General features: G+C 37.9%; 1 non-coding gene across 1 annotated transcript; it reads right to left on the minus strand.

Annotated features, from left to right (window-relative positions):
• Positions 1-8336: 8336 nt before the first annotated feature.
• TRNAG-CCC lies at positions 8337-8409 on the minus strand. Its single transcript has one exon. It is a non-coding gene; the product is annotated as a tRNA-Gly (tRNA).
• Between the last annotated feature and the right edge of the window lie 341 nt (positions 8410-8750).

Below are 8750 nucleotides of genomic sequence, written 5' to 3' on the forward strand. Positions count from 1 at the left end.
CTGTGTTGGGAAGATCTCCTGGAGGGGGAAATGACAACCTGCTTCAGTATCCCTGCCTGGAGAATCCCATGGACAGAGGAGCCTGGCAGGCCACGGTCCATAGGGTTGCAAAGAGTAGGACATGACTGAACACACATGCGTGGCTAAACTGGAGTGGTCATTGCGCAAAACAAATGTGGCTGACTGTTTCCTCACATTTTGGGTAGAGAGAAGAGGTTTTTCATGGAGTTGTTTGATTGTTTGGGTCTGTTGGTACTTCTGGGTTGCTGGCTTCTGCAGTGGAAATCCACAGTTCCTGACCAGTCTACCTACTTTTCTCCACCTAGCAGAAGATTTTTATGCTTGTTTCATATAAATGTCCAAGGTTTTTAATTTTCCTCAGCAGGGGGAAAACAAAAAAGTACATTTAGTTTATCTTTCTAGAAATGAAAGTCTCTCATTGAATTCTACAATTGAAATGACAACAATGAAAGCAATGACCTTTGTTATGTGTTTCTAATAGTTGCATAAATCAGGTTTTGGTTATGCTAGATATGAGACAACTCTTTGTACCTTAACTCTATGTATGAATTTGTCATTTAACTCTACCTTCTGGAATAATTTCTTATCTATAACATTGCTTCAGTTTTCTACAATAGCAAGCATATCAATTGTTGACTTTATTTCTGTCATTGTCTATTAAATTTATTGTAATCCTTCCTCATTCTATTTCATTATCACATAATTTCATAGTTGTCTCCATAGATGTTCTTCTTTCTAACATTTTTAAACATTCTATTAAAAATTCCATATACATTCCTGACATTTTCCTTTAGATACTGCTGCACTTACTCATTCCAAGTCATTTAAATTCAAAATAATTTAAAAATTATTTTATTGTAAATTGCTTTTTATATATCTTATGATGATGTTCCACTTAAATGAGGCAAAATGAAGCAAATACAATGCTTGGCAATGGGCACTATGATGGGTTTCACTTTGCTCATTTTCCATCTCCTATTGAAATCTAAATAATCTCCTCTATCCACAAATGTCATTCACTGTATGGCTAATTACTGGAAACTCAGAAGCTCTTGACTAGCTTGATTTTTCTTTGAAAAGGAGGCATCTTCTTTTACCATCTGCCATAGTCTTTGCAGACTGTCCCAACAAATACTGTGGACTGGGTGGTTTGAACAATATAATTTTTTTTTCCTCACAGTTCTGAGAGTTGTAAGTCTGGGATTAAGACGCCAGCAGAGTCAGTGTCTATCAAGGCCTTTCCTCCAGTCTTGTGGATGACCACGCTCCTCTCCTCGTATTACCTCTTCTCTGTGCAGACCAGCCATCTCTGGTGTCTCTTCCTCTTCTTATAGGGGCAGCAAGCCTATCAGATCTGGGCCCCACGCTTATGACTTCATTTAATCTTCATTCCCTTAAATATAGTCACATTGGAGGTTAGAACCTTAACACGTAAATTGGGAGGAACACACGGTTCAGTCTGTAATGCCCTCCTATCAGGTTTGTTGATATTCTGATTGTACAAATCACTTGAAGACAGCCATTCCTGATCGGAGTTCTTCTCCCCTCTCTAACGGATAGTGCTTTTGTGGCAATTAGGTGTCTCTCCCATCCACCTCTAACCTCTCACAGTAAAACATGCACACACAATAGCTTCCTTCTTAGTTGTTCACTGGTCGTTTCTGCAAAGATGGTCATTGGGGAACAAAAAGAAGATTACTACTTTGGATACTTCAATAAAAACAGGTTACACAGACTAAAGGAAATAGCTTTCCTATTTCCTGTCAAACTCTGGTTTCTGAGGCATGATATAGATTCAGCACCTTTGCATCTTTCGTGTTATTTTATCTTTTCTAGTAGTTTCTCTTTCATGAAGAAAATCTGGATGTCCTGAGGGAGCACTGCATTGATTTCCTTCAATTGAACATTGTTTCCTAAGTAATTATTTGAGCTCTCTCTCCCATCCTTCCTCAAATTTCTCTGTCCTCATTTTGGATTGTGCTGGTTTTCATCTTAAGAAGTTGGGAGAGACTATGTCGAGTGCATTTTCACAAAAGCCTCTGAAAAGCAGATACCGGAAAAAGGATTTCAACTACAGAACATTTAAACCCCACAACTTTAGACTTTCACCTGACCACTAACATAATCAGAATTCATATAACAAATTTTATCACACGTATTTTTGCTCTAGAATTATACTACACAAAAAATAAGACTGCATGATCTTTCCTGGCTTCAAAAATCTTGTTCTGGAAACAATATAAATAGGAACAAAGCAAAGGGGATAGCTGTATGTTGCCACGGGAGGGCCGAGGAGCCACATCAGAGTGCGTGGAGGCTTCATCTGCTGAGTCCGTGGGTGGAAGGCGTGCCTTACGCTGTTTGGCTTTTCTCTGCACACTGTTTTTCCTTCCAGGTGGTAGAAGTTTAATTGCACTGGTATAAAATTTGCTAGCCTTCTGCAAACCTTTGCAGCAGTTCTCTTCACTGCTGTACAATGGAAAGGGGCCTATGTTGCCTGATGGCAGAAACAATTGAGAATTTATGTTTAGTCCTGTCTAGTAATGCTGTATATTTTACAATCCCTCAGACCAAGCAGAGGTAGAAATAGAATTGTTAGACCACCTCAAATAATGATGGCCACTGACCAGCTGCCCACCCACATCATGACCTTAAAAGAAACAATTCCTCACATTCAAGGCCCCCAAAGTCTTCCAATGCCCTTGAAAAATTGGAATGAGGAATAAAAACAAAATCTGTTTTCTTTGTAGGTTTTTAACACCAGTAAATTTCATTTAAATCCTTTGGGTCAATAAATAATGGTCATGAATGTTAATGTGAATGTATAGATGTAAAATAAGTAGGAGGGTGTAACTTCTGAGGATATTCAGTTTGACAATTTGAGTATATGTTAGCAGTTGAGAGATATAGGTCAATTATGTATTATTCAAACATGGTACTTACTTCCAAGTTTAATAGAATGAAAAATGTGTACAGATATTTATCTGCTTGCTATATTTGATTTTTAATACAGAATCTTGTTTGAGTATTCTCAAAGTAATAACATGATACACTACCCTTCAAATTAGAGTATTAGATACTTTGAACAGTGAAATAGTTTTCACAATCAGTACTGAATTAAACAATATATTATTGAGATAAATATAAATGGTATAATAGATAAATGTAATCACAAAACTTAAATACATGATTTCAATTAGCAAAGACTACTATATGAGAGAGTCATCTATTTAAAGTAATATGTTACTCTAAAATTAGGACAACTGCTGTCCTTGGGATTTTAAAATAATGCTTGAAGGGATTTGCCTACTTAAAAAGGAGAAGTTAAACATCAAGCACCAATGCCTTCTAATGTTACTGATCTCTGAGCTCTCCTGGCATTCATAAACCATGATAAAAAATTCATTTCATGCTTGTCTACTCTGATAACACTCATGACTGAATTGTTTGAAAATGCTGAAAAGAGGAAATGATTATAGGAATGCCCCAAAGTGTGGGGCACACTGGAACAAAAATAGGTCCTCTGAGCTAGTATTAGGCTGGCCCACCTTCATATGTCAACCAGGCTAGAATATTGTTGTATCAAGATATAGCAGATAGTTTACTTAAATTACGGATAAAATATGAAAATTATAATATTAATAAAATATAATGTTAAAACATTTACAAATATGCATATGCAAAAGCACATTTTAAAAAGAAACTATCAAATGTTAGACTCCACTGACCCTAATTCTTACCCCCGTGTTCCCCAGTGACTGATAATGGTATTCTTTGGGATTTACTTCCTTTCTATGCCAGAATCACAACCCTTATGGCAGAAAGTGAAGAGGAACTAAAAAGCCTCTTGATGAAAGTGAAAGAGGAGAGTGAAAAGGTTGGCTTAAAGCTCAACATTCAGAAAACGAAGATCATGGCATCTGGTCCCATCAGTTCATGGCAAATAGATGGGGAAACAGTGTCAGACTTTATTTTTCTGGTCTCCAAAATCACTGCAGATGGTGACTGCAGCCATGAAATTAAAAGACGCTTACTCCTTGGAAGGAAAGTTATGACCAACCTAGATAGCATATTGAAAAGCAGAGACATTACTTTGCCAACAAAGGTCCATCTCATCAAGGCCAGATGGTTTTTCCAGTGGTCATGTATGGATGTGAGAGTTGGACTGTGAGGAAAGCTGAGCGCCGAAGAATTGGTGTTGGAGAAGACTCTTGAGAATCCCTTGGACTGCAAGGAGATCCAACCAGTCCATTCTAAAGGAGATCAGTCCTGGGTGTTCTTTGGAAGGAATGATGCTAAAGCTGAAACTCCAGTACTTTGGCCACCTCATGCGAAGAGTAGACTCATTGGAAAAGACTCTGATGCTGGGAGGGATTGGGGGCAAGAGGAGAAGGGGACGACAGAGGATGAGATGGTTGGATGGCATCCCCGACTCAGTGGACGTGAGTCTCAGTGAACTCCGGGAGTTGGTGATGGATAGGGAGGCCTGGCGTGCTGCGATTCATGGGGTCGCAAAGAGTCGGACACAACTGAGCAACTGAACTGCACTGAAGGATGAAAGAGTATTCTCAAGTTAAAAGCTGTACCGTTTGTGAGTGTACCTCTTTTGACTAGTATATAGCAAGTAAAACCTGTACTTACGAGAGTAAGAAGCTCCTGGAGGAATTCACTTCCATGCTTTCATTCTTTACTGATTTTTCCTTCATAATTCTCTGCTGCTGCTGCTCAGTCACTTCAGTCATGTCCGACTCTGTGTGACCCCATAGACGGCAGCCACTAGGCTCCCCGATCCCTGGGATTCTCCAGGCAAGAACACTGGAGTGGGTTGCCATTTCCTTCTCCAATGCATGAAAGTGAAAAGTGAAAGTGAAGTCTCTCAGTCATGTCCAACTCTTACCGACCCCATGGACTGCAGCCAACCAGGCTCCTCCACCCATGGGATTTTCCAGGCAAGAGTACTGGAGTGGGGTGCCATTGCCTTCTCCCTCATAATTCTCTAAACACCCTTTAATATTTTCTAGCTTTAACTTTTCCAGTAATTATTTGCTTTTGTAATTGAAGTATGGTTGACTTACCGTGTTGTATTAATTACTGGTATACAGGAAAGTTATTCAATTATATATATATATGTGTGTGTGTGTGTGTGTATTCTTTTTTAAATATTCTTTTCCAATATGATTTATCCTAGGATAGCGAACACAGTTCTCTGTGCTCTACAGTAGGACCTTGTTGCTTATCCATTCTCGATATAACAGCCTATCTCTGCTAACCCCAACCTACCTCTCTGTGCCTTCCCCAACCCTCTCCTCCTTGGCAACACCAGTCTATTCTTTATTTTACTAACCCTTTAAAGGTGAGTATTCTTTCTTGTTCTGTTCCTGAACTTTTTTCTCCTTCCTCTGTACTTATTCTTCATCTGAGAGCTACACATCTTCTCTACCAGGGACCTATTTTCTCAACTCCACATTGTGAACTGATTATTGGGCATTCCCATACATAAACTCAGAATGTCAAGAAGTTAAATTGACAGTTTTTATTACACCCTAAAACCTACCTCTTTTTTCTTATTCTTAATTATAATAGATAAAAATACCACTTTCACAGTCATCTATGCCAAAATAATTAGAAATTTGAATTAAAATAAAAAGTTACTCATAACTAGCTCAAGTTATTCATGACAGTTGGTCCATATATCTTCCTCAAAATATATGAAACAATTCAGCAATTTTCCCATCATCTTTGTCAGCATCTTAGTTGATAACTTTAACACTTGCACTGGAATTTCTACAGTGGTGTACCAGTAGGTTTCCCTGATCCTAAGCATTGCCCTTTTGACTTAATTCTTCAAATTATAGCCCAAATGGACTTCCTAAAATGAAATTTAATTAAATAACTTATATATTTAAAGACTGTAAGTGCTCCTCAGTTGCTTTGGGAATGATACTCAAATATACTAAGGCTGTGTCTAATACCCTACATGGTCCGATTGAAGCCTTTCTTCCAAGCACCACCATCCATTGATTTGCCTTTGTTCTCTTTCTTTCCTTGTTAAAAATTTGCTCCTTGCTTTATTCGTACAGGACTATGTCTTACTTGTTTCTTTTCTGGACACTTACCTTTCTACACTTAAATGTGACAGTTTCTGCTGTCACTACTATATGCTTAGTATACAATATTGAAACTATTTAAGTTTTCCTGTCTTTTGAGACTGGGAAATCTCTGCATCCTTAGCCTTAATGCCTAGCAGGATATAGGTTCTCAATAAATATCTGTTGATAAATTACTTAAGAAAATCAAGAAATACTATTTCTGTAATGTAGGCACTTGAGGAAGAAACCTTGAATTAGAGGGTGTGCTGTTTTGCCATTCTTCTGAAGAGCTGTTAATACAAAGATATCTTCTTTGAAGTTGACTGTCTCCATGCCATTGTTCTCTCTGATTACTTGGTATTTTACAGATACCTGAGCAAACATAGACTTCTCTAATTACTTTAAGAATAGATTTGTGACCTTTAAAATTATAGCAATGAACACAACCTAAAATATTCTTAGAAAAAAAGTGCAAGGTTTTAATTTCATGAGCATGGCTAAATTGAAAAAGTACAAATTAATATTGTCAACTAAAATTTGCTCAGATGTAAGCAAATACTACTGAACAACTGACTTTGAACTGTTCTATCTTTTCACTTAATTTTCCCAAAACAAGCAAGGTAAAAATGCCTCAGTCTTTTTCTTCTCTTGTGAAGTGAATTTGTTCTTTTTTTTTTTTTTTTTTAACATTCTAAACCTCTAACCTCTGATTCAGTTGGAATTAATAGCCTTCACTGTTTTAGTGTCTTGGGCTAGAGAAATAATAAGGAAATATCTAATCTATAATTACAGATATTAAAAAATTAAAATGCTACTTGCAAAAATTTAATTGATAGTTTTGGTCTTTTAGTAGCTTAGTCAATGACCATTAAAAACTTGACTGCACCTCACAGTACAAAATACTTTGATTTGTCAGAAGCTACTATACAAGCAAACATATACATATGTAAAGTTAATATGATTCACAAAAGTATACATAACCATTTCATAGGAATATCTAAGAAAATACTGATGATTAATTGTGAAATCTATTTCATGAGCCAATAATAGATTGAACTTTGCAGCAAATACAAATAACCTTACATAATCTGACTGATAGCTGTAGTGGCAGTATACTTATTTTCTCACTGTTTTCCATATGGAAAGTGAGTAAAATTTTAAAGATCTACTAAAACACACATCACCCTATTTCCAGTTATATATAATTGACATGTTTTATTCTGGTAACTAAGCTGCCTTGATGCTTTGACTTAGAGGCAAGCCTCTCTCACAATAGGACTGGGCAAAACCATAGGCTATATGGGACTCACAGCCTTTGCCCTTTGTCCATCGGGATGAATAGGGTACTCTGGCTCTGGCCAATATATAGTTATAGATAGATACATACATACATAGATTTATTTTCCCTCTCATCCCCTTTAGTAACCTTTGCCTCCATGAGTATCCTTTGTTTCAGCTTAGGTTACAGGACCATGGTGGCCTGAAGAGTTAGTGATAAGCTTAACTGTCCCTATAACTGTTAGAAAAGAACATGCGTAGTTGCATGCATTATCCCCTTTTCTAACCTTGATGGCTCTTCATTTCCATTGTAATAATGTTTTGCTTACACTTGCCAGAAACAATTGACCAGAGTCTTTTAATTCTCTTCTGTAGACTACCTTGATAATCGTCATCTTTTCCCCAGAAGCATAAAATAGTTCTGACTACTATCCACAGTGTAAGATGATGTCCCTAACCCTGTACTCCTTCCTGCTGCTGCTGCTGCTAAGTCACTTCAGTCGTGTCCAACTCTGTGCGACCCCATAGATGGCAGCCCACCAGGCTCCGCCATCCCTGGGATTCTCCAGGCAAGAACACTGGAGTGGGTTGCCATTTCCTTCTCCAATGCATGAAAGGGAAAAGTGAAAGTAAAGTCACTCAGTCATGTCTGACTCTCAGCAACCCCATGGACTGCAGCCCACCAGGCTCCTCCGTCCATGGGGTTTTCCAGGCAAGAGTACTGGAGTGGGGTGCCATTGCCTTCTCCTAGCTGCTCCTATTAAAGGTCCCTGTAGAATTGTGACGGTTTCACAACGAAGTACGAAACCAAGAATCCACGTAGAAATGAGAAGACTGCGTCCATCCTAAGTTCTTCCTTCCCCAAACGTTTATTTTTTTGTTTGTTTTATGTATTTTATTTATTTGTTTAAGCTGTGCCAGGTCTTAGTTGTGGCATGTGGGATTTAGTTCCCTGACCAGGGATCGAACCTGGTCCCCCTGCGTTGGGAACACAGAGTCGTACCCACTGGACCACCAGGGAAGTCCCTTCCCAGACTTTTGAGGTCATTTCCCACTTTTGTACTCTCTCATATGTAAATAAGGAGACAAACAAACAAAAATCTCTCTTTGTGTTCACATTGGGGTAAATAGTAGAGAAATGTCCAAGTTGGTCATTGCACTAATTATACAATGCTTTCTAAGGTAAACAAATACACATAAGTTAAAAATTGCCTGTGAATACTACAAGGGTCAAAACCAGCTTTGGCTACAGAGTGTCATTTCTAAAATAAGGAAAAGAATAGTGAGGCACCAGAAGATTATCTCAGAAGTATGAATCTGAGCTATGTAGTTAAGAGTTTAGTCTCTTGTTCTGAAAGTACA

This window comes from Bos indicus x Bos taurus, chromosome 27, assembly GCF_003369695.1.
Source record: "Bos indicus x Bos taurus breed Angus x Brahman F1 hybrid chromosome 27, Bos_hybrid_MaternalHap_v2.0, whole genome shotgun sequence".
Taxonomy (NCBI): domain Eukaryota; kingdom Metazoa; phylum Chordata; class Mammalia; order Artiodactyla; family Bovidae; genus Bos; species Bos indicus x Bos taurus.